Source organism: Pelodiscus sinensis, chromosome 7, assembly GCF_049634645.1.
Source record: "Pelodiscus sinensis isolate JC-2024 chromosome 7, ASM4963464v1, whole genome shotgun sequence".
Classification (NCBI taxonomy): domain Eukaryota; kingdom Metazoa; phylum Chordata; order Testudines; family Trionychidae; genus Pelodiscus; species Pelodiscus sinensis.
In genome coordinates, this window is record NC_134717.1 from 68,150,073 (window position 1) to 68,177,683 (window position 27,611).

The window sequence follows — 27,611 nt, forward strand, 5'->3', positions numbered from 1 at the left end:
CCTTATCATTACAAGTCTAAATCAAATATCTATTTTGCTTTATTAAAAGATCACAGTCCAATTTTAATTTGCTTTTACTTATTGGGTAAACCAATCAATCACTAAGGTTGCATAACACAGAGATCAAAGTCTGCCACAGGCCCCATGGAATAACTACATCATTACCATAAAGTCAAAAATCTCAAATTAAGGTTGATGGAAAATTCAGGCCATATAAAAGGCTCAGTAATAATAAGACTTTCACCTAATAATTTATATCAAATTGATTAGGATTTCAGCATACACATTAGAATGTGCAGAATGGAAAAATGTCCATATTCTTATTAGGCACCATTTTGGTTTTTTGCCACTTGTATTTATAAGTAGGGATGACAAACTAATTTGGATGAATCAGAAACCCATCTGACCTTCACCTACAATTCAGGCTATAACAGAGCCAAACACAATTGCATTTTGCATTGCATTTTAAGAAGTAAGATACATTCTCATTCTACAAGTATCTCAGGGGGATATAACTTGCATCCAAGAGTTCTGAAAGAGATGGCTGAGGAGCTAGCTAGACCATGAATGTTGATTTTCAATAAGTCCTGAATCACTGCTGAAGATTTAGAAGACTGGGAGAAAACTGATGTGTCAAATTTTAAGTGGTAAATGAGATGACCATTATTATTAATTATAGGCCTAGAAATTTATATGAATCCGAGACAAGAAAATTGAGTGGTTGATATGGGAATCTAATCAAAATTAAAAGGAGAGGAATATAATGAATACCAATCAAATGGGTTTATGGAAAATACAACCTGTCAAATTCTCTTGATATCTGTTTTTGGCTTAGATTACGGGTTTGGGCAATGAAGATATTTGAGCTGATGTAATAGACTTAAACTTCTGTAAGGTGTTTCCTTATGCACTACATGATACTGTGATTAAAAAATTAGAATGATGTCAAATGAATGTGGCACACATGACATGGATTAAAAGCTGGCTAACTGATAGATCTCAAAATGCAATTGTAAATGAGAAATCATCAAATGGAGATGTTTCTAGCAAGGTCCACAGTGATTGGCAATTTGATCTATTCTGTTTAGCATTTTTATCCATGTTCTGGAGGAAAACAAAATCATCAGGTGACACAAAAATTGGGAGAGCAGTAAATAATGAAGAGAAAAAAGTCACGGAGTCAGAGCAATCTTGATTCTTGGTAAACTGAGTGCAAGCAAACAATATGCATTTAAATATGGCTAAATATAAATGTGTATATCTAGAAACAAATGGTACTCTCTCATCGACAGCAGTGAAAAAGATTTTGGGGTAATGGTGGATAATCAACTGCATGAGACCCTAGTGTGATGCTACAGCCAAAAGAGCTAATGTGATCGTTAGATGCATAAAAGAGAATCTTGAGCAGGAATAATTAGCTTATTTTACCTCTGGCATTCGCATGTCTGCTGCTGGGTCCAGTTCTGGTGGCCCCAATTCAACAAAGATGATAATAAACTGGAGAAGGTTCAGAGAAAAGCCAGGAAAACAATTAAAGGATTACATAAAACATGCCTTACAGGGACAGACTCTAAAAGCTTAATCCATTGAATGTAAAAATCTCCCCTTAAACTTTTATTTATTACTACAGGCCGTAAGGTACCTGCATGGGAAACAAATATTTGATAATGAGTTCCTCAGTCTAACAGAGACAGATATAACTCAATCCAATGGTGGGATGATAGGAGTTACTATAGAGAACTTTCTGGGTGTCTGGCTGGTGAGTCTTGCCCACATGCTCAGGCTTCAGCTGATCACCATATTTGGGGTCAGGAAGGAATTTTCTTCGAGGGTAGATTGGCAGAGACCCTGGAGGTTTTTTGCCTTCATCTGTAGCATGGGGCACGAATCACTTGCTGGAGGATTCTCTGTATCTTGGGGTCCTTAAACCATTTGAGGACTTCAATATCTGAGATATAGGTAAGAGGATTATTCTAGGAGAGGGTGGGTGAGATTCTGTGGCCTGTACTGTGCAGGGGGTCAGACTAGATGATCATAATGGTCCCTTCTGACCTTAACATCTATGAGTCAATTCCTGGAAGTTGAAGCTAGACCAGTGGTGGGCAATAACCAGCCAACAGGCTGTATCCAGTATGCCAGAGTTAGCCTCTGGCAGGCTGCAACCACTCTATTTACCTGTGCCTCCACAAGTATAGGCACTTGCAGCTCTCATTGGCCAAGGATCAGCATTCCTGGCCAGTGTTCAATCTAAACTGCGGGGCAGCACAGCTTCACAGGTGGTTAATCAGACCCACTCAATCAGTGAGCTCCATGCATAGAGCCCTGAGCCTCTGACTAGGCAGGGCTGACCACCTATGAAATAGTGCTGCCATGCAGCTTAGAGGGAACACTATTCTTGGCCAATGGGAGCTGCGGGAAGCAGTTTCCCAGTCCACGCCACTTCCCACACCTTTCATTGATCAGGTAATGATGATCTGTGGCTAATGGGAGCTTCACAGGCCCATACGTACAGAAGGGCAGGTAAATAAAGCAGTGGCAGCTTGCTAGGGGCTAACCCTGGCAAGCGGCTTCCATCTTCCTGTTCACTCCTGAGCTAAACAAATTCAGGTTGGAAACAAGGTGTAAGCTTTTAACAGTGAGGATAATTAATCATTGGACCAACTTAACAAGTGCTGTAGATTCTCTATCACTAGCAATTTTTAGAGCAAGCCTGACCCCATGATTCTTTTAAATAAATGTCCATAGAAACATAGAGCCAGAAAGGATCTTGAGAAGTCATCCAGTCCAGCTCCCTGCTCTGTGATGGGAGAACATAAACCTTGATCATCCCTGACAGGTGCTTGTTCAACCTGCTTTTAAAAGATTCCAGTGATGGGGGACTCATGACCTCTGTTGGAAGCCTGTTCAATAGCTTCACTATCCTTATAGTTTTTCCTAATGTCTAACCTAGACAGATTAAGTCCAATACTATTTATATACTCTCAGAATTATTTTAAGTTCAATGGCCTATGTAATACAAGGGGTCAGACTAGATGATCACTATGGTCACTAGCTTTGGATTCTAGGAATCTATACATATGTACTACCACTTTCTCCCACTCTCTCACTTCCAGGAAACAAAAATAGTTTCTGCAGCTAATGTTCTTTCAGCTCTGGGTGGAACATGCAAATTAGAGTGAAAAATGTCCAATTTATTTAGGCATTTCAAAGAGAAGCAGGAAATACTATATTTGTTTAAAATGAATTAAATTAGAAAAGTCTGTATTCCTTATGATCATTGTGGGAATGCTGTCAGACACTTTTAAACAGCAGGCAGCTTTGGAGAAAACTGGAATTCTGAATGAAAATTAAATAATTCTGCCAAGAAATGATCTCTTCTGCCCTTGCAAGGGCAGCCCGTAAACTGAAGAGCAGGATATTATGGAAATTATTGTGCAAATAATTGCCAGCTCCAGTAGTTACCATTTTATTACTCCTGCACAATGCGATACAATTTAATTTTATAATGCATCCTTTATACAATAGCTCAGTATGCACAAAAGTTATATTATACCAATGGATTACATTGTAAAATGTTACAATAGGAAGAAGGATGCATGAACAGGGACAGATGATTAAATGAGTAAGACAGAAGGGTTGGCATGTTAATCGCGAGTGGTGGGCTAAAGGGTCCAACTGGCAGCTACTAGTCATAGACAGCATAGGAAAAGAGGGAGATTTTAACTTTTTGTGATGTATATTTAAATTGGATGGTGAATCACAGAGCTAGGTAGACTGTTGCAGATAACTGGAGTAGTGTCAGCAAAGAATAAACTTCAAGCAGAATAGGGAGCTGTTGGCTGGATGGAGGTTAGAGTTGAGGCATCCAAACGGGGGAAATGAACCCATAACAGCCAGCAGGCAGAGAATGAGTATGAAGAGCCTGTTGATTAAAGGAGGGACTTTTATAACAGAAAGTGGAATGTAATCAAGGCGGTAGAGGGTGTGACAAGGTGTGTCTTTCAAGATCCAAGTCATGCAATAACATTTGCTGGGATGTCCTCAAGAGCCCTAGCTTGGATATAAATGACTATAAGGAGGCCACGGAGGAAGTTCTAAGAAGTTGCAATAACCAAGGCATGAAATGAAAAGTCGATGAATGAACAATTCAAAAAAGGGAATGATCTTAACTCATGCAACATTCATGGATCCTCAAAATCACTTCTGGGGAAATTACATCGTAACACTATGTGATGTCATCCATGAATATATTGTGATGCAACACAATACAGTATTACAATGGCTACATTCATCCCTCTGCCACTTTCTGCATTTGACCCAGTCTCAGTTGAAATGACAGTAACAGAATGTAGTGTCAGATAAGGAGAAAATATCATTTGGGGTGGAGGGGTATTCCAATACTATGGGTCTGATATGGGACAGTGAGATCTGTATTAAGAAGGGGGTTACATGAGCCAGAGGTGTGGTTGCAAGTGCCGCTTTTCAACTATACAACAGTGGAATGAAACATTGGGCCATGGTGTGAAAGCTTTTAAAAAATTATTGATTTTGGGTGCTGAGTATCCACCTTCTGAAAAATCAGGCTACTTTTAGGGCCTGAAGAATATGACACTTAAAAAGCAAGTATCTAGTACCTCTAGACATTTGAAAATCTTGGCCTGTGCATCTCACTAGGGGTGGAAAAAGAAATATTCAGAATGATGAAAATAAAACATATTAACAATGTAGTGTCCTTACTCAGGTACCTTTTCTATTTACTTCAAGAAGTTTTGCCAGACTAAAAACTGAGAGATTTGACCTAAGACAAATATGTAAAAATCAGAATTCATTCCCCCCAGATGTCTTTGAGAAGCTGAAAAGTACACTTTATATATTAGCGCGTACTTTTTCTTTAAGAAGTTGCATCCATCTAGTATCCAAATTCCAAATGATGTGACAGTTACTGTGGCAACACCACTTCCCCTTTCAACAGCTAAATGAATAAGAGCATAATATCCATATACAGTAAAATGTCAGTGTATAAGTTACTATTGTCCTGGGGCCAAAGTAATTTACAAAGTCTCTGTTCTCAAAAAGTTTCTTATTTATATTTCATACATTACTTTCACGTACATATGAGGTGTAAATTTCTGGCTGTCCTTTTGGCAGGCTTTGTTCTCTTATAGTATTATTGATCCCTGTTGGTGAATAAATGAAGAGTAATTACTGACCACTTCAATGCAGGTGAAGGGCAGCAAAAAGAAATGAGTAATAAGTAACATTCTCAAAGCAAATCGGACTTAATGCTTATTGGAATATAAAGATAATTTTAGATGCATTAAGTTGAGCCCATCACTAGTAACAGAGCTTGAAGATTATAAATACATTTAGCATTTTGTGAAACCTTTAAAAAACATCCCTCCCTAAAGAGAACAAAGCCATGAAAATTCTAGAAAGTTCCAGATGATTGAGTTTTAACAGCAGCTCATGTTTAAAGCAGCTAGAAATCTTCACTGAGTAAAAACACATTCTGACTGTTAAGTTTTCTCTGCTCTTTGCAAAGTGACTAAAAATCATCTGGGGAAAGAGAGAGAAAAAAAGAGACTGGTAACTGTATGTATTCTATTTCTATAAGTGTAATCTCCTTCTACAGCAGATGTGACAATTTACTGCCAAAGTAAGTTCATCACAAATTAGCAGAGTGATTGGAAAGCCTATTGTCTGCCATAATGGTTTTCTCACTATTAACAGTCAATAATTAGTGACATCCACTATTCATATGGCCAGACACTGTGCAAAGAGGACTCCATGCAAATCTCTCCCTGCCTGCAAAAAAAAAAAAAAAAACACTCTGCACAGCGCTAAGGAATTCAAATGCAATAAGAACAATGAGCTGTATTGCAAAGAGGAAGCATCTTGTAATGAATTTTGATCAAAGTTATTTTTCATGTGTTTCAGGCAGACAGAAGACTGCTTCTCAGGTGGGGTCCCAGTGCACATATCCATCAGCTGACAAACTCGCCCAGAATGTCTCAATTTGTGTTAGTCTTACTTTTATAAAAGCAGTTGCTTTATTGTTGCAGTAATGACTTCACTATAATTTTTATTGCCCTTTGTACTACAATTTCATGAATATTACTAGCACCATGCTTCCAAGTAAATTCAAGATATTCTATTGAAAAAAATAAAAACATCAGCAATGGCACAAAATCTCCAAACCGTCCCTTAAAATAACAAAATACAGTTTCAAATAATTCTCATTCAAGCGACAAACCTGGGAATACCATTCTTTCTTGTGACAGTTACACACTCTATCCATTAGAAATTTCTCACAGAAGCTGTCTACTATAGTTTCTTCATTCAATAATATTAGAGAGAATCCTCAAGCTTTTTTTTTTCTGAGGGGGAGAGATTGGCATTGCTAATCGTGGAAAGAGTTGCTTTCTTGTGAAACTGGCCAAGGAACCTTATCATCCCTGGGTGGGTATTTTCTTTCTGCTTTCTCTTCAGAGGATTTACGTAGAAGAATGGTGTCCATTTTTTTCCGCCTAAGGGCCAAACATATTTTTTCCAGAAATTAAAAGGGCCACAAGCAATACTTTAAGGCAGAACCCTGACCCATTCTACTTCCTTCGTGCTACTCAGGTAGTACAAAGGGAGTAAAATGCTCCTGCAAGTCCCCACTAGAAATACTTTGGACGTTGGAGAGTTCACATTTCCTCTATAATTAGTGTATTTGGCTCTTGTACTACCCTTCCATCCATGACTTCTCATGAAGATGATGGGGAGGAAGTCAGAGAAGCTTGGGGATGTTCTAAGTTGCACCTAGTCAGAGAATTAGGGAGTCCTATTTTCTCAGTTGATTCCATCTCAAGGAGCTGCAAGGAGAAAGGGACACCCAGCTGCAGTCGGGAGGGGCCCCCATATGCCTCTCCTATGTGAATTTAGAAATTCCAGGATACTGCTCAGAGAGCATGTTCTTTATTCACAATCAAACACTTTTTTTTTCAAATGAAATCTATCTAAGAGGGCCATAAATTGCAGCCTACAGAACAAGTGGTTCATGGGTCAATCACTCCTGGCTCAAACTTCAGGTGTAATTTTCAAAAAGATCCTGGCTGAAATTCTCACAATCTAGTGTCATCTTTTTGTGTTCTCAATGCTTCCAAATTCACAGTGCCCCCCTGGGGGCTTTTTAAAAAGCTGCAACACTCCACCCACCTCTCCTCCTGAACTCTCCAGACTTCGCTAAAAGCATAGATGTTTATGTATTTCATTCCTTTTTGGAGTGAAATGCTCATCAAACATTCAATAACAATGTCATAGTTATTCTTATCTCCTTCAATGGAGACAAATGGTGCCTAAATATTTTCAGACTCACTCTCTGTTGCATAAAACTAACAATGGGACCATCTTGCTGCTCTGGTAAGAGTAACTGTAGTTTAAAATCTGGTGAATTGCTCATTCCACTCCAGTCAATCATGGGGATTATCATTTGAAAAATCTGCTCGGTGATTGAATTTCTGCCGACTTGAGTCCTTCTTATTTACACCACTTCATAATGGGAAGGTAACTGTTAAGAATCAGAGAATTGTCACTTTCTTCCAACACTGAACAAGAAAGTTTATCAGAACAGGGAGTCCAGTATTTGCCCCCTGCCCCAAATATTACTTTATCCCTTTGCTTCAATTCAGAGCCTCTTTCTATAATTTATCCAGTCTCCCATCTGCCTGGCTTCTTATTGAAATTTTAAAGAAACAGTACACATTTCCCCCAGACTCTTAACAATTAATGGTGTATAATGCATTTGTCTGAAACAAAAACTCTTCCTGACATCTCCATAAACATTTCATATTGCTTATAGCAGTAAGTGCTCTAGGAAGTTTGCACGAGCTACTCCCCATAGGCAGAAGTAAGCCTGCCTTGTAGTTTTCAACACTGAAATACCTTGGGACTTAGCGCAGCAGACGTACATTTTAAAGTTACATAAAATTAATTTTTTATGCCATTGAAGCAAATTAGCTTTGTAATTAAATTTATTTGCACTTGCCGAGTAGGAGTCAGGACAAAAATGCTTGTATTTGCATTTTAAACTTTGAAAACAATGTAATATTATACTTGAGAATTATGGTAAAATTATTTCCTGAAGAATTATGTATATAGGTAATTAGGTAAAATATACCTTGACAATGAAAATATTAGGTTTCCTTCCCCTTTACATACTTGCTCAGATTTTAATCTAGTAATAGAGTGGGAATTCATGTAAAATAATACTCATAAGTCAATGGTAGATCTATTTTGATCCCTTTTGAATGCAAGCAGTAGAATATCATACTAATAGAATACTGTATTACAAGAGACGATGTGATGAGAACTTTATGCATGAATCGTGTTTTTTGCTCCTTCAGATTTTGTATGTTACTCCATTATGTTTGCATTTGTCCCACTGCAGGCATCAGAGAGTACAGCTCCCTTGGCAGAAGAGTTGAGTGGGTTAACAATATCAAATGGTGATAATGATGGGGGCGGAGGGGGGGGAATAGGAAGAAAGGCATGCTCTCTGTCACTTTGAAGACATTGTGAGGTGAAAGTTAACCAGTCAAGAGAGAGATCTTGGAGTTATCGTAGTTAGTTCTCTGAAAACATCTTAATGTGCAGCGGCAATTAAAAAAGTAAATTGAATGTTGGGAATGGGCCACAGAGAATGGATCACTTGATTACTTGCTCTGTTCATTCCTTCTGGAATAACTGGCACTTGTCACTGTCGGCAGACAGGACACTGGGCTAGATGGACCTTTGGTCTGACCTAGTATGGCCGTTCTTTTAGACATGGCCTCTGTTATACTCAACTCCTGCGGGGGAACAAACTCCACTCCCTAAAAAAAATCCACAGTGGCAAAACTCAGTAAAAATGCACGTGTGTATACGTGACATACCTTTCATTTCACTGACATGAATGTATTCACCATCACATGCTCCAAAATATTTCAGATAACAAGATTCTATTCCTTTAAATTCACTTGCACCTGCTGTCAAAAAAGACAAAGTCATCTCGATTTTGTGTACTCCAGAAATATGAGATGCGGAGACAATTGCTATATATAAATCGTGATGTTTAGAGGTGCAGCCTATCTTTTGAGATTTGAGAATGTTGTTCTGAAGAGAACAGGTACAGCCTTCCTTGATTTAATAATCTTGGATAGTGCCAGATTACATTAGTAACACACCTCATTGTAGACTGAAAGTTATCTATTCTTAGGTATATAGTTTTCTACATCCATTAAATAAATCAGAGATCCAAATATAAAATTTAGGATCCAAAAGTGCTGTGAATCTGATTTTCTCTTCATTGCAAAATAAATAAATAAATAAAATAAAATAAAATAAAATAAAATAAAATAAAAAAGGGGGGAGAATGTGGTTTTATTTTGAGATTGCTAACTCAAGAGACCTTTCGCAATGGAAAATCCCAGTTCTTTTAGCTCAAAGCACACCTCAAACATTAAGAAAGAAGTTTATCTTATACAGGTGTGGATACCTAAAATTGTAAGCTATTGTAGCTGGCTTAGGTTGGCAGGAATTTTATGTCTTTCTCTGAAGGTATGACATCACTTAACGCTGTGTGTCATTTCCACACACTTTTAGTAAAAACCTTCTTCTATATAGGTATATCTACACTAGCTCCCTTCTTCGAACTAGGGAGGCTAATGTGGCATTTGAAGTTGCAAATGAAGCCCGGGATTTAAATATCCTGGGCTTTATTTGCATCGTCCCGTCCAGGCACCATTTTTAAATCCCCTTAATCCGAACTAACTGACCGCGGCTACACGCGGCAGTCAAATGTTAACTCTAACTAAAACCTTAGTTCGAGCTAACAGTTACACCTCGTGGAATGAGGTGTAACAGTTAACTCGAACTAAAGACTTAGTTCAAGTTAATGTTTGACTGCCGCATGTAGCAGTCAGTTCGGACTAAGGGGATTTAAATATGGCGCCCGGACGGGAAGATGTAAATAAAGCCTGGGATATTTAAATCCCGGGCTTCATTTGAAACTCTGAATGCCTACATTAGCCTCCCTAGTTCGAACTAGGGGGCTAATGTAGACATACCCTATGAGAGTTTTTCCCACATCAATAAAAGTCACCCTGAAGATACATGAATACAGGAGACCTCCAATGATCATTGGTTGAGTATGAAGGCTGCTGTCTATACAATGAAGACTATATAACATAATAAACTTTTAGGTATCTACACCTAAGGTTTTGTAGTCTTGTTTATGACATGTTGAAAAAGGTGAATGATACAAGGCAGATGTACAGATTTGTTTATATTACACATTTTTTTAAAACACAAGCCACATTTTTTTAACATTAGCACCCAAGATAAAGTCGCAAAAGGTACATGTATTCATGCATTTGTATATGCAAAGTGAATGATTGCATATGCAAATAATAAGTGAATTTAAATGCAATTTTGAGTAAGCCTGTTTTGCCTACGGAGGCCTCGGGCCAGTTTCTGACAATTTGTTCTTCTACATGCACCTGAGCCAGAATTTGGTAAAAAATTCAAAAAACAACCCACACAGATCTGAGCTCTACTGGTAAACCTATGCTAATTAAAATTCTCTGTCAGGCTACCAAATATACAATGAAATATTGTAGCACTAATTGATTTCTACAGTCCAGCTGTGTCTAACTTTTTTTTTAAACCAATTCAGAAAGAGTGTGGGAATAAATTGTAGAGGAACACAAGAAAAGTGATCTGAAATGATTATCTAAAAATTTTCCGTCTGAAGTCTCTTAGAACAATACTTGCTGTTCAACCCCATATATTATTTACTAAATATTTTTTGTTTGCATAGCCTGGTGTATTACATGTTATATATTAAGATTTTCATAAATGTTCTAGAGCCTTATCCAAAGCCCACTGAAATAAATGGGTCATTGCTCTACAAGTAGCTCCAGAAATAATAGATGGATTGGAGATGATGAGTTTTCCAAACTGTGGAGGGGCCATGTATGGCACTCATCTCCCAGTTGTTTGCCTACCACTGAGGACAAGTGAATATGTGAACCAAAAAGGTTACTATCCCACCACTCTTCATGTCTTAATGGATCACAGAGAAAGACTCATCACTGCAGATGTGGGAAACACTGGGATGCCTTATGATGCCAGGTTGCAAAGTGTTTCAAATGCCCTTACATTTTAAATTAGGGATTTAACACAAGAGCAGGAGAGGATATTGATGGGAAGAAAAGTGGTCCTTTGTAACTTACCAGCCTTTGGCTCTGTTTCCTGCTGCACTGTGGGGTCCTTTTCGGGTTCACACCCTCAAATGGTTCCTCTGGATACTGATGCAGAATCACATGCTCCTTGACCTTCCAATCATCCATGGCATCTTTCATGGTCCCCGTGGCCTCCTCTCCCTGGTCTTTATCAGCATCTTGTCAGATAAGAAGGCTGGCAGTTTTAAGGAAGGGGTCAGAAGCCACTCCAGGGTCTGGACTGGGAGCTGTGACTGAACCCAGTCAAGCTCCTCATAGAAGAGGCGTGTATTCTGAATCCTCTCCTGCCCCCCTCCTCCCGCCTCCAATGACTGTTCAAGTACAGCCTCGAGAGCTTGATAATTATCTGATACTGAGCCAGTCAGCTGAATGTCCACCTTCTCCAGTCTCCGTGACATTTTCTGGCATGGGTGAATGTTATGTTGCTCAGGGTGATGTCATGGAGGATAATGTGCTAGTCCTACACACCCTGCCCTTGCCTTTGGACATATGCTTCTGGTTTAGTTAGGACAATGAGGCTTTGTCCAGACTCAAGGGTTTTTTCAAAAAAAGTAGCCTTTTTTCGAAAAAACTTCACCTGCGTCTAGACTACAGCTGCGTTCTTTCGAAATTAAATCGAAAGAACGTGGCTTTTCTTTCGACGGCGGAAAACCTCATTTCACGAGGAAGAACGCCTTTTTTCGAAAGTGCTCTTTCAAAAAAAGGCGTTCTTGAATGCAAAGCGGCTTGCTTTTTTGAAAGTACTGCTTGCAGTCTAGATACTCTTTTTCGAAAGAGGCTTTTTTGAAAGTATCTTTCGAAAGAGGCTTGCAGTCTAGACATAGCCTAAGGGTCTTATGATATGATCATGCACGTGTATGTGTCACAGTCACCATTGCAGACATATCTTTAATGAATAGTTCACATTGAATAAAGGGTGCAGTACAAAATAAATTCACCACCCTGCACTTCATAAATATTTACTATGAATGACTCTCAGTACAGATCTTAAGATTTCTATGGTTTCTGATGGGAAGCTCTTAATGCTATAGACCAGGTGTCCTAATGACATTATAAATCCATGTAGACAAAAAGTCAGGTGTTCCAGGCTTTTAATCCAATTTAGTTTATAGAGTGGGAAAGGTTATGTTTTGTCTAACAACTTGGGGGAAAGAAAATGAATTTTAATTAGGAGAGATGACTATGGTGAAATTAAAATGAAAGAAAAAACAAAAAACAATGGCCTTCCAAAGACTAGCTAAAAAGAATTCCGATAAATTCATTTCTATTCTTTTCATTGCAAATTAATTTAATGAGTCCAGAGTGATAATGACGGATAGATTCTAAAGAAAAATGTTCTCTTGGAGAAGAGCTTTATGAAAGCATCTCATGTGTGTGTACATGTAGAACTTTCCCACTAAAGTGACTGGTATATTTTCCCTCCTTTAGGCTGTCCCTCCATTAGGTATTCTAGCATGGACCAACATCTGCCCTGTACCTTAATCCCCACAAAATGCTTTATGGTCTGCAGCAAATTTCTTGGTGAAACAGCACATGATCTGGCTTGGCTGTCATGCCCTCGTGTAGGTAATGTACATCAAGTTAGAAGGGGGATCACAGCATTTGGGGTAGCGGTTGTCACAGGTCTTAGTGCTACAGAGTGATGAGATATCAGCCTTGGGGTGAATAGCTGGAGAAAGTAGAGGAGAAAGGAGGAAAGAAAGAGAAATAGTATCTGACAGGAGTTCACGTTCCTAAGCAGGCCTACAGTCAGACAAACAGAATGAGAATGTGTTTGAGTATATTATTTACACGAATGGTGGGCCAAATCAGGCCCAGAGGCAAGATCTGACCTGCCGAGCATTTCTCTCCACCCCGCTCAGCTGATTAGTAGAGGTGCAAACTTACAGCCTGCAGAATGTGCTCGGCTGTTCCTCCCTGACCTGTCTCTGTCTTGCATCCAAGCCACTTCCAGGGTTCTCCTGCTAGCTGTGAGGAGAGGAGAGGGGAGTGCTGAAGTCAGGGTGTTCCTGTACCCCATTTCTGCAGAGCAGGGGTTGGGGAGAGGGAGACACACAGCGGAGCTGCTCCTATCCGAAGCATGGATGGTAATTGGCTTAGAGCAGTGGCTCCCAATCTTTTTTATACCACAGATTGGCAAACTCATTCAAAAACTTTTGGCGGACTGGCATAGAAACATTTGCATATTCATTATGATAATTAACAAATTTGCATATTAAAGCTTCACCGCCCCGGAGCCAGCACGAACTGGGACTGTTTAGTCCTGGCTTGTGCAGGCCTGGGAGCTAACCCTGCTGCAGCTCTGCATTTTAAAAGGTTGGACTATACGTTGGACCTCCCTTATCCAGCACCCTCAAGACCTGACCTGTACTGAATGCAGGAATTTGCTGGATAAGGGGAGACTCCTGCCACTAGCCTCCCAGTGGCTGCTTTCCCTGTGGCTGGCTCTGCTCTGGCCTCACTGCCCTGAGCTCCAGCCTGCTCGGCTTGGATTTGGGCTCCGGCCTGGTGAGGCTCCCTGGAGAAGCGTCTCCCCAGCAGCCGTGGCCCTGCTTCTCCATCACCCCACTGGGAGTGCCCGGGGACGGGGCTCACCCCCACTTCTGCCATGTTCTGCCAGGGCTCCCCTGGGGACGGGGCTCACCAGTCCTGCTGCTGCCCTGGGAGCTACCCCCACTGTGGCATTCAGTGGGGGGAGCTCCTGAGGCCAGCACAAGCTGGGACTAAGCATTCCCAGTTCACGCCAGCTCTGCAGCATGCCACGGCTCCACAGCCAGTGGTTCGTGGACTGGCACTGATCCGCAGACCAGAGGTTGGGAATCACTGACTTAGAGGAGTGCCTGTCTTAAGAGGCAGTGCATTGGTTCTAAAATTTCAGTGCCTCTGCTCTCTCTCCCCTACACACACACACACACTCTTCCCCTCCCCTATACCGCATCTTTGCAGAGAGGGGAAGGGGGCGGACAACAGGAGGACAGCTTTCCTTGGTTTAAACAGACAGTGCGAGGCTTCTCTCAGAAACAGCCAGCAGCAGCAGCCGGCACACACATTCTTAGTGTCACGGTCACATACCACTAGGCCGCATGGCCGGATTAAGACCTTTAGAGGCCCTAAGCACTGAAAGATTATGGTTGCTCCCCCCATATGTAATTCAAAATAAAAACAATACTATACCATAAAATCTCTTTTGTTTGGTGCCCCTGCTTTGCTGGTGCCCTAAGCACGTGCTTAGTCTGCCTACTGGATAATCCAGCCCTGCTAGGCAGTGCCAGGCTGCCTCTATGCCACAGACTACTACATGCACTCTCCCGTCTCTGTGTTAACACACACTCAATCTGTGTCACAAAGTCTGTCTCACAGAGTGTCTTTCCCACTCACACACTTTCTCTCTGTGGTCTCTGCCCCACCTCTTCTGCCCGAGGCCCCACCCCTTTTAGGGAGCCACAGCTGGCCTGTGCCCATGTACCAAAACATCTGAAGTAGCCCCCCTGTGAAAATTATTACCCATCCCGATTGACACACACACGCTGTGTGTGTGGAACTATGTAAGGGGACGTGCCAGGAGCTCGCCACTCATTCCGACAAAAGCCAGGGCTTAGACCTGGCCAGGATTGACTCTTGTGTTTTGGTTCTGTTTTGAAATCAGTTCTGTGGCGGGATTGCCTGAATTTTAAAGGATGAAGCGATTTCTAACGAGAGATTAAGAATACACCTTTGTGCGTATTATTAATAGAGGTCTCTTTTCAGGGAGGCGAGGGAACTGGCAGTGGAAAGAGAGAGCTGTGTGTGGGGAGGATGGGGAGAGAACACATTTTTAAGGAGAAGAGATAAATCCCAACTGGGATTCATTTCCTCCTTCCCTCAGGCGCTGCTGCTGTGACATCTCCTGCCAGAAATAACAGGACCCTAAAAATTCCCTGCTGGGTACCAGATCTTCCTGTTGCTCTGGACTGCCTAAGGAGTTCTCACTTCACCTCTTTTACAAAATGTGTTGTGTGCCTTGTACATTTGAGAGATACAAAAACGTCCTTCTCCTTAGAGACCATGACACTGCCCTCAATAGGTTCCAGTGTTTAATGGGTCTCTCTACATAGGCATAGGAGGCAGAGAGTCCAACCCCTTGCTTATCCATCACTGATATGCAAAGCCAAAAGACTTGCTCCTGATTTATTAAACAGTGTGGGAAGAGAAAGAACACAACGCTCTGTTGAGAGCATATTGATTCAGACAATACATAATTAATACAGATTAAATACAATCATAGAAGAGCACTCATGTTTTGTGCTTCTTGTGCTTGCGACACAGTGGCAAACTGAAGACCATCATAACCTGCCCTGTAGCAACATTAACGTTGAGAAAACCTCTGTATACATTTACAGAGTGTAAGATCCATATCCACCAAATATGGATCTAAAGCAGAGCCCTTTGTTAAACCATAAAATTGCAGGGTCTCAAATCAGGCGACTGAACAACTAGCTGCCTTTTCAGAGAAGCAGAAATAAAGCAGCAAGGAAGAAATATATCAGGAGTTGTTTGGAGCATGGGCCATTCCTTTCGGGGCTTGGAAACTGCTTATCTTGAAATGGGAAAGACTACTACTGTTGTTGTTGTCCAACAACAAACAGAAATTGTCTTGAAGACTAGTGCCAGCCCATCAAGAATACCAAAATACGCATTTTGGTTTCTTATACATTTTGGTTTTCTTTAGGAGAAAGAGAGAATATATCAAGGCCTTTGTTCTCTGACACATGGTCAGGCACATTTTAAATGCATTGAGAAAGACTTCATTACAACCAAGGGGTAAAAATATCAATGCGCATCCTGTCTGAGAGACCGATCCTGAGAAACAGTCAGTACCCTACATTCTCTTGGACCGTGGTTTTCATGGTGCTATGCTGCTTCACTTCAGCTCGCTGCTACCATAACGGCAGGACTATATGAATAGCCATGGTTATTTTTAAACAAGCTGCTGTCTGAACCTGTGTTCTGTGTGCCCCTGTGCTGCCATCAGCAAGCTCTGGCCAGGAGAGAAGCAGCCACAATTACTTCCGTTAACAGATGTAGTAACTTGCAGAGCAATGCTAGTCTCACCATGATCCTAGTGCCAGATACGCAGCTGGCAGAATGCTACATAACTTACTGTACTAAACTCCTCCACTAGTGGGTTTTGCCCCAATAGGAACAGTATTTTATGCATTTTCAAGCTGAAATTCACATCAGACAGGCTTCAGTTTCTCTTCCTCTCCCCATAGTTTTAATTAGTTCTGCTCTGCCTTGTCAGTAATCACCAATCCTACAGTTTGTTCAGATTTTCCCTCCCACCTCAGCAAACGTCAGTGGAACAAAACATGCTCTTGAGAACATAAGAACCACATATGACTTTGAAGGAATAAAGGCAATAAAATTATTTTGGTAGCTCTGCAGCAGGTATACCTAGTGAACATAAAATTCAAGTTCAAATTAATTGGCTCCTCAGTTCAACTGACAAATGAAGTCTTCTGCCTGTTAGATACCACTCACGTATATAGCTAGTAACTGCTTAGTTGGGAATCACATGACCTAAGATTCATTCCTAAACTCTGATAAAGTAGGAAACCACTTTTCCCTTGTCTGACAAGTGGCTTTGCTTTGTTGATTTATTTTACTTTCTTGATCACATAGGATCACATCCAGCAATTTCTGCATTTAACCTGTAACTAATCCAATGGGAGCTGCCCCAAAAATTCTCAAGCAGCCATAGAAGGGAATTTTAATTAATACATCAGTGTGTTTTTGCTTGAGTGGAAGTCCATTAGCAGCAGATTAAGAGCCAGACTGAAAGGGAAGTACAGTAATATCACTCTGATTCAGCGCTATGCTCTGACAAATGACAGTGATGAAGTAGCAAAAGACGAATTCTACCTTACATTACAAACAGAGTTAGTGAGCGTAATACACCTTGACCTAACTATCATCACGAGAGACCCGAATACCAAAGTCGGTAAGAACAACCAACAACAGAGCAGTGGGAAGAGATGGGTGTGGCATCATGAATGAAAACAGAAGCATGTTGATTTCTTCAGTGAGAGACCCCAATGGAACTCTATTCCCACTTTGTGAAATTCACAAACTGACATGCTGTTCTCCAAGGCTGTGTCTACACTGGCAAGATTTTGCACAAAAGCGGCTGCTTTTGCAGAAAATCTTGCCGCCTGTCTACACTGGCCGTGAGTATTTGTGCAAGAACACTGATGTTCTACTGTATTAAAGCAGTGCTTCTTGCGCAAATACTCTGACGCTCCTGCTCAGGGATAAGTCCTCTTGCGCAAGTGTTCTGCTGAGATTTTGTGTGTAAAACTTTTTTTCTTCAGAGCTTGTCTAGTTTCTATGGCATTCCATGTGCTGGGTGTAATCCTCTGCTTCCTTCTCTTCCTCCTGCATCCTAAACAGGCGTCATTGCTCTGTTTAGAAAGTGCTGTTACTTTGTCCCAGGTCTTGTTAATCTCATCTGCATTCCCCTCCTCTTCATCAAGGTTGGCAAATGCCCCCAATCTGTTCTTTTACTGCGTAATGAAGGGTTTCTATATGTCAGGGGATTTTAGCGTCTCAGTGTTCTTGCGCAAGAGGCCAGTGTAGACAGGTAACATCAATTTCTTGCGCAAGAAAGCCCAATGGCTAAAATGGCCATCAGAGCTTTCTTGAGCAAGAGAGCGTCTACACTAGCAACGGATGCTTTTGTGCAAAAGCACATCTTTTGCGCAAAGGCACATGCCAGTATAGACGCTCTCTTGTGCAAATACTTTTAACGGAAAAACTTTTCCGTTAAAAGTATTTGCGCAAAATCATGCCAGTGTAGATGCAGCCCAAATGGGAAAGATTAAGAACCAGATTGACCATACAATGGTCAATGGCAAATGGTGATACCCACTGACAGATGTGAAAGTGGGATGGGGAGCAGTTCTTGGCAGCACCCGCCATCTTGTCACAGTTTTGATCAAGGCAGACAAAAGGTGGTTATGACACTGAAACGCTAAAATCCTCTGACATATAGAAACCCTTCATTCTGCAGTATAAGAACAGATTTGGGGCATTTGCCAACACTGATGAAGGGGAGGTGAATGCAGATGAGATCAACAAGACCTGGGACAAAGTAACAGCACTTTCTAAACAGAGCAATGACGCCTGTCGAGGGTACAGGCAGAAGAGAAAGAAGCAGGGGATTACATCCAGCACATGGAATGCCATAGAAACTAGACAATCGCTGAAGAAAAAGTTTTACACACAAAATCTCAGAAGGATACTATACGAAGAGCAGTATAGACTAGTGGTACAAGTACCCTCAGGGGTACTCGAGCGAAGTTTTGGGGGGGAGGAGTATGTCAATACAACTGAAATTTGGAGAAAACAGAATTTTTGTTTTAAATTTTGCAGCGCTTTATTATTTTTGTATTTTTTATACCCAAAAATTTAATCGCCTGCCCAGCTACGATTAAGTTGTTTAAACAATTGTGTTGCAATAGTAGAAAAAAATTGTGTCTGAAAACTGTAGGTACTGGGGGTATATATATACAGGCAGTCCCCGGGTTACGTACAAGATAGGGACTATAGGTTTGTTCTTAAGTTGAATTTGTATGTAAGTTGGAACTGGCTCCAGATTCAGCCGCTGCTGAAACTGATCAGTGGCTGACTACAGGAAGCCCTAGGCAGAGTCCCCCCCAGCACACCAGGGAGACCCGGAGCAGCTTTTCTCGCCCCGGAGGACGCGGTGGCGGGACCGCTGCGCTCTGGGCGGTCCCGCCGCCCACAAGCTCCGGGGCGAGAAAAGCCCCGTTCGTAAGTGCAGATCCAACGTAAGTCGGGTCCGCGTAAGTCGGGGACTGCCTGTATATATATTTTAAAAAGGGGTACTTTATAAAAAAAGTTGAGAAACACTGGTATAGACCACTGTGAGATCCAACCCCTTGTGAAAGCAGACAAATGACATTATATTGATAATCTGGCAACTCAAGCAGAGGATGCAACTGCTCAGGGTGAACAATGGGCCATCTACAAAATGACATTGGTAAATGGCAGACGTGAACAAACATTCGGATGAGGGACAAACAAGGCCATCTACTTACAACAGAAAAAGAACAAATAATACACTGGACAGAGCATTTTAAAGAATTGTAGAACAGGGAGCCACCTAAAGAGGAAGCAAATATCCAGGAGGCAGAAAAAAATATTGACAGCAACACAGACGCCCCCACTAAGAAAGAGATCATTCAAGACATCAAATCCTTAAAAAATGGAAGAACTCTTGGCAAAGATAACTTACATGCAGAATAGTTCAAGGTAAATCCTGAATTAGCAGCATCTTTCCTGGCCCCTCTGTTTACATCAGTGCCAAGCAAAATATTGTGTAAAATCATAATCCAGTGGCTATCAGAGGCAGTTGACGGCATTCTCAGAAAAAAGCAAGCCCGTTTTCAGAAAGGGTGTGGATGCACAGACTAAATCTGTATGAAACAGAACAATGCTTAGAATGGCAACAGCAATTCTACATACACTTCATAGACTTTGAGAATGCTTTTGATAGTGTGAAGGAGTCTGCATGGCCTTCTCTGGATTGACATGAGTTCTGGCTAGGAAGCCGGGCCCCGTTAAGTCTGTTGCTAGCAAGCATGCAGGCAGGACTCAGGCTGAAGTAAGTATGTGGAAATATAACCTTTTGCCCTCGGTCACGGGGTAAAGGCTTGAATATAAACTGCATAAAGTGCTGAAACTGCTAAATTTATGCCCTCGTTCATTGGGCGAGGCCTACTAAGTTGCTTAAAGTGCTGAAATCATTAAAGTGTATATCATTAAAAAACAAGCATGATCAAAATTTCCAGAATTATTATGACGTGGCTTATAGGAATAGGGGGTAACACAACAGAAATACCCTGTATTTTACGAAAGTGCTAACCGCAAAAGTGGTAAACAACTTAGGATAATGGTGTAAATTAAAGATTGAACAAAATAATGTAAAGTAAAGTGAGTAGCATCTCTAAGGGTGTTGGAATAAAGAAGTGCGAATGGCTGGAATACCACGTGGCAACGAGGTGTGAAGCAACTGAGTCTTGCCTTGAATAAAAGATGCTTCTGCACGCATGTGCTTTGGGAGGGAGGAACAGAGCGGACCCGCAAACTTTGATCACATAGTAGCAGTAAAATGGCCATCTGCAGGTAAGCAAAACTAATGTTGCCTGAAAAGAGCATAAACCAACGTCATGAAGAGCTATGGCAACTGAGTTGAAAATCTTGGGGCACAGCTGGGAAGCCACTGAAAGACTTGACAGAAACAGACAGGAGAGGAGGAGCTTTGTCGCTGTCCTGAGTGCCAAGGGTGCAATGGGAACATGATGATGATGATGATGATGAAGAAATATTTTTTAAAGTTTCTCGTTTATGAACATGAAAATTATTCATTAAAATTAATATTAATCCTCTTGTGGTGCAGTTTCCTTGCTAGTTTATATTAAGGAGGGTGTAGGGCAGGGCTACTCAACTTTGGAAGCCCCAGGGGCCACAATGATACTCACAGCACATGCTGAGGGCCACAACTTAAGTGTGGTTGCATTTACACGCAAATATATATGCAAATAACTTCTTTCACACCGACAGGCATGAATACAAAGCACTTCCCACAATGCCCCAGCACTCCTGGCACCTCTTCCCTGGGGGCTAGAAATGCTGACACCCTATACCCATCTGTTCGTGTCAGCACATCCACTTGTGTCTTTCAATGCTCACCCTGCCTGCGAGACGCCTCACCATGGTGGAGCGTGTTCCCAGTGGACGCCATGTTCAAAGGATCCCACCCACGGGCTACGCGTTGAGTCCCATGTAAACCCAAACTGCCCCACGGGCCACAGGTTGAGTAGCCCTGGTCTATGGCAAAGCTTGTTGTAATACTGTTGAATGATATATATGTTGATCACTTGAAGTGTATAGTGGATGTATTGAATTTCACAGCTACATACTGGTTCATAACTTAAAGAGGACATTTTGTGTTTCCTAATAAAACCTGTACTGCAGAAGCAATGAAACAAACATTTAAACTAGGCAATAAACTGAACAGCCAGAATGAGGAAAGAAAAAACAAAACATACAGTATATAACCAGCCAAGTTCTTTTCTTGGTTACTATGGGGCAGATTCATTTACAGCAGTGGAGATGCATCATTTGATCAGAACAATAGCATGCCCCTGTATTTCTTTAATTATGTTCTATTATTTCCTTCTGGAAACAGCACCCTTCTGTTCCCCAAATACTGATTTTATGCAAACTGAGACCTCCATAACGGAGGAGAGTGTGGAAAGAGAGAGAGAGCAAGACTATAAAATTGAATCAGATCAATCAAGACTCAGCTCTCTTTATTGCAGCAAGAGCAAAATGCTTCTGCCTGGAGTTACACCACCCCCCTCTTCCCAGAAAAATATAGCACTCAGACAGCTTAACCAAGTCCATCACCACTTCCTGTTGTTTGTTACCACCTTTTAAACTCTCCATTCTATTCCCTGGACCTACCTTATCTATACTCTCCTTCCAGCTAAGATCTTTGTCTAGAATAAATCCATGCAGATCCACTGCAATCAACAAAGCATTGTCAATTTAACCAGCTAAGAATCTGCCTCTTTTCTCTCATCCCATAATCTCCCCACTATTGGAGATAGGAGCTGTAGAGGAGAAGGCTCGATCACTTCCACAAGCTTCCTAGCATTTCTGCCTCACTGACTTCATCTCCCTTCAAATACCTTCAGCCTAGCACTCTTAATTTCTTTTCTACTCTGCTATTCAGTCACTAGCATATAATTCAGTCACAGTATAATTTTGTGATCTATTATCCCTCCCATTTCATTTTAGCCTGCAACTATGTAATTTTGTACAAATATTAACTTTTGTACATACCTCTTTCCAGAAGATAGCTTATAAAATAAGTGTTTTAGTATAACCCTAGTCAGAGTGCTTAAGTACTTTCTTAAATACATGCAAGCCTGGAATATAGCACCAATGCAACCTGAAGAGCTGATTCGTAAGAGGCTTGCTTGATCCACTGACCCAACTCACAGATAAACAGTATGTCTCTTCAGCATGTTACTTTATACTGGAGTATCAAATTAAGAAAAAAAGAAATAAAAGGGAAAAAAAGAGTTCTGAGAAAGTCACCACATACAGAGTTAGTGTACCTTTCCCCATCTGTCTGACTGTAGAATACAGACTGTATTCCATTACACAAAGCTGATGCTGCTAGAAAGTCAACATCTCAAATCAGTGTGTTGCAGAAAACATCATGAATTAAATTCAACATGCATAAGCAGGTGCCTCCCCAAGAATCAAGTTGGATTAATTAAAAAAGCATAGTACTTACAATACTTATATTTCCTTTAAATCTGGGGAAATCCAGAAAAAAAAACCCGACTGCTGGGAAATAGTTGTGCTTTATTTATTTATTTTTGGGGGTAAGTGAGTGGGAAGGGGCGGGGCAACGGTTTCAGCAGTAATACTTGTTTGCTGGCAAACATGGATTGCGCATTACTACAGCCTGAAATAGTTTTCAGCCACAGTTAGGAAATACCACGTACCTTCTAAACAGTAGGTACTAGATGAAAGTATTTTAAAGAATTCATTAAATTTGTTTTTTAAATTGTCCCTGGCGGGTGTCAGCCGATGGTCAGGGCAGTGCGTGGTGTGTTATACACCCGAGTCTTCAACTGCTAGGACAGGGTCCCTTCACAGTGGGCTGCCTATTGGAGGCTGATGGGTACTCCAAGAGTCTGCAGGGAGAGCTTATTACATCTGAGTCTTTGACTCCTAGGACACAAGGTCCCTCTGCAGCGGGCAGCCTAAGGAAGGCTGACGGATGCCCCCAGGGGTCTATCCCGTGGAGGCGACAGAACCCAAATGCCCAGCTCTCACTGCGTCTGCCCCTATGACCGGCTGGAGTTCTTTTAATTGTGTTTGGCTCTGTTACAACAATAGGAGGAGTCAGGTTAAAACTTAAACAGTTACAGATTTATTAAAGAGGTTTCTAAAGCATGTGGTTACACTGGCTATTGCTCTATTTCTTGACTGCTAGCTAATACAGATCTCAAAATGGTTACAAAGGAAAAGGAAAAAAATAACGGTACCAAGTGACAGCTTAATTTTTAAAGAGCTCTATTCTATGCATGCACTAAAACAAAAGGACACATACAGGTACAATTTTTACCCCCTTCCGCGTCCCTCGATTCCAGCCAGGAATCGGTCAGGCCAGGACCGGTCACTCAATTCCCTGGGAAAGATGAATATGAGGCTGGGCATCTCCATGTGGACTTCGGGAGGCAATTACCTAACCCGACCAGCAGGTAGATGGTAGATTGACGCTCAGAGTGAGTGTGCTGCTAGACCCATCTTTATACCCGTGGGGTCACGTATTCTCTTCCTTATCTATGGCGCCAAATGGTGCTGGTTCGTCTTTGTGACGCAGCTCTTACAAGTCGTGAACTTAATTTACACTTGTAAGAGAGAGAACTAAATTGGAAGTACTGGACATTCTTTGCTCAGCGGGCGATTCCCCGCCCCCCAAGGACAGTAGTGTGATCGTATCAATATCAGTGCTAACCAAGGGCAGTTCTTGCAGCCTCTTGAAGGTCAACAATTGGCGTATCTCTGTTTACAGCCATCCAGGGTCACAGCAGCCAGCATATCCCAGCCTTCTGTCAAGGCTTCAAAAACTATGCTAATTTTATTGCTTTCTATGCGCACTCTGAGGCACCTAAAAGGGGCAAGCAAGATGGATGTTGCAGGGGGGTTCCTGTCTGGCTACACAGGGGCAGATAGTTTTCCTTTGGAGATGGGGCTTTTCTCCCAACCATCCCATAGATCATCATGAAACTGCACTGGTTATTTTACTGCATTTTGTTTTTTGGACCATACTTAGCAGCATTTGTTATGCACAGCTTTACATTTAACCTACTAGAGAGTTTGGCTGAAATCACAAATTTGTTTTTCCACATAAGGAGCCTTGCAACTATCCTTTCGGAATGATCAATGAATAGCAAAACAAGTTTATTTAGCCAGGATCAGATGAAAACCAGTTTTGTCTTCTCTTCTGCCTGAAGGGATTGAAGACACCTGCTTGTGCAGCCCCAGCACCAAAATCCTTTTTCCTTTCATGTGGTTACTGTGCGTGTTCTCTGAAGTATTAAATGAGAGGAACACATTATAGTTTTAAACTTTGATGCCCCATTAAGATGAATATGCACCTAATGAGCTGAGAAATTACCGTTGCTGCTTTTTGTAGTATTGTGCAGGACTAGCTAATCAGGACGGGAGTATGTTCTTTGTGTTCTTAGCCCACTAGCAATGAAATTTGGAAGAGGATCGTATTCAAACATATGTTTAACACAGCAACAATAAAAGCAATAAGATGCTACTATTAAAGTAGTGCTACAAGGACAGTTTCATCCTTTTAATAATTGTAGTAACCACCCTGAGTAGTTCAGAGAAATCAGCATAAAACTTAATGTGTATTATTTACAGGCCAGCTGTCCTTATCAGAATTGTCAGCATTTTAATGAGCCAAGACAGAAACCAAGCCCACACTCCCCCAAACCACAGAGTATTTTTTTGGGAAAAAACTCCAAGCTGTTTAGCCTTGGTAATAACACTTCAGCTCTATCAAAAACCCTTAATACAGTGATTTAAGCCAACTGGAATTTAAAATACGTCCTTGTTCCTTAGGTCAGACTCTATAAGAATAAAGCAATTTCTGGTGACACACCATGAGATGCTAAAGCCAATTATATTCCAGTGTTATTCACTGTTATTCCCCACCTGCCAACTGGAGTGTGGCAAGTCTTATTCATACTGTGATCTATGAGCATGGATATGAAGTTCAATTTTCCCTTTAGGGAAATTGTGTAACAAACACTTGACAGCCCACAACACAATTTGAAAATAACAAATGAAAAAAAAATCTAATAAATAGGATGCAAATAACAAACATGGGAATTCAGTCTTTTTAATCAAAACATCAGTTTGCCTTCTTTCCATGAACGCATCATAGTGCAAATGTGCTGTTTAGACAATGGGGAATGATGGTGGGCACTCCACTGTGCTGGCCTATTGCCAAATTTCATATCCTGGAGTATCTCGATGTTACAATAAAGTGGCCCTAACCACTTATAAAGGACTTTCCTAGAGTCATTTCAGCATGAAAGTAATATATCTAGGTGCTCAAGTGTTTGCAGCTCTGAGCCCATCGTGAGCTCTTGTGTGTTAGAACAGCTCAAGGGCCCTGATTCAGCATTCTGTCCCTATTTAGCAAAACATTTAAGCAAATCCAATTGATATGAAAGTGAATTAAACACCTGTTAGTAAGTCACTGGGTCTCAGTGAATCAGAATCAGAAGTCATTCAGTGAAAACCTAGCCCTAACGGGAGTTTTGTCATTGACTAGGAGGGTGGTGAAGTACCTGTGAGGACAGACTGAGGGATTTGGGTTTGTTTAGTCTGCAGAAGAGAAGAGTGAGGGGGGGATTTGATAGCAGCCTTCAACTTCCTGAAGGGAGGTTCCAAAGAGGATGGAGAGAGGCTGTTCTCAGTAGTGACAGATGGCAGAACAAGGAGCAATGGTCTCAAGTTACAGTGCGGGAGGTCTAGGTTGGATATTAGGAATAGCTATTTCACTAGAAGGGTGGTAAAGCACTGGAATGGGTCACCTAGAGAGGTGGTGGAATCCCCATTGCTAGAGGTTTTTAAGTCTCGGCTTGACAAAGCCCTGGCTGGATTGATTTAGTTGGGATTGGTCCTGTCTTGGGCAGGGGGCTGGACTTGATGACCTCCTGAGGTCTCTTCCAGCTCTATGATTCTGTGATGACTTCAAAGGAGCCTCGATTTCACCTCTAACATATTTATTTGCAGTATTTACATTTGTGATTCAGGTTGTCATACAGCTCTATCATTGGGCAGATGTTCTGATTCTGCAAGAGGTGGAGAGCCTTTGGGTGTGTCTAGACTACAGAGTTTTGTTGACAAAAGTGGACTGTTGTCGACAAAACTATACCTGCGTCTACACTACCGCTGAGTTCTGTCGACATAACGTCGACAGAACTCAGCAGTTTTGTCGATGCTGGTAAACCTCATTTTACGAGGCATAACGCCTTTTGTCGACAGAGTTCTGTCGACAGAAGGTGTTATTGCATCTAGGGGTACGTCTAGCCTACAGGCTTTTGTCGACAAAGCAGCTTGCTTTGTCGACAGAACTGAATGTAGTCTAGACGCTCTTTGTCGACAGAAGCTTTGTCGACAGTATCTGTCGACAAAACTTCTGTCGACAAAACCCTGTAGTCTAGACGTACCCTTTGAATCTCATTAACTGCTTTGGAAGGTTGAGTGGTCAGCACTTCTCTGGATCAGGCCATATAGCAAGCCCCCACTGCATTGGCATTAAACACAATCATGAAGAAAAATTGACAGCATATCTTAATTAAAACATATTTTCTTGTAAACTAAAGCTCTTAATATTAAATACCAAAACTTAAGAAAAAATAAGAGCAGCTACTACAAATATTGCTGAGTTAGGGAGGTATCAGTATAGAAGCTGAGCATGTTCATGAAGCCACAATTTGTTTAGCTATATGGTATTTAAAAATATGTGACACACTCCCAATAACTCTGCCCATTTTCCTCAATGACAAATTGGGGGAGGAAAAGAGGCAAGAAGAAAAGGAAGGGAAATGCGTTAAAAAGGCAAATAGGATCTCTCAGTTTTTTCCAGTTGTTCCAATTTCTCCTAGAATATTGAATGAAACACACATGATACGAGAAAATTCTCCATTTGGCAAATCAGTTCACTTATTTATTTAAATTGAAGCATTTTAATTATTTACTCCCAATGGGCGCTCTCAGAGGGATAAAATTAAGCCAGTCAGGTTTAACAAGAGGGCCAGTAGCATAACGTGGCTCACAGAACTTATCATATTAGAGATAACAGACAAGAATAAACTCAGCTTGCTTTAATCTCAGTTTGCTGGGTTGGCAGCAAGAAAAAAAATCCTTTTATTTGGGAACTGAGCAGATTTTAAATGGAAATCACAATGAAATATAAACATGGAATTTTACAATGCCATTTTCCCAAGAAGACTCACTTTTATTATTAAGTTAAGATCTATTAAAATCATTCACATGTGTGAAACAATCAGATCTTGAAGCCTATGAAAGTCTTTGCAATTCCTCAGGTACGGCGGTCACATACAGCCTTAAAAATGGTAAATTTAATAGCAACACCCACTTTGTGGCTGGTCATTCTAAAGAAGAGCTTTGGATTTCATTTATTGAGCATGTGATGCGATTCAGTAAACC

The 27,611-nt window shown here is 41.2% G+C and overlaps 1 long non-coding RNA gene across 1 annotated transcript in view; it reads right to left on the reverse strand.

Moving 5' to 3' along the window:
- Positions 1-6,050: 6,050 nt before the first annotated feature.
- The window catches only part of LOC142830317 (uncharacterized), a 187,341-nt gene continuing 165,780 nt past the window's right edge, over positions 6,051-27,611 (reverse strand). The window contains exons 2-4 of the long non-coding RNA XR_012905485.1: positions 11,256-11,439; positions 8,916-9,008; positions 6,051-7,552 (exon numbers count right to left, since the gene is read on the reverse strand). This is a non-coding gene — a long non-coding RNA (uncharacterized LOC142830317). The remainder of the gene's footprint in view (positions 7,553-8,915; positions 9,009-11,255; positions 11,440-27,611) is intronic.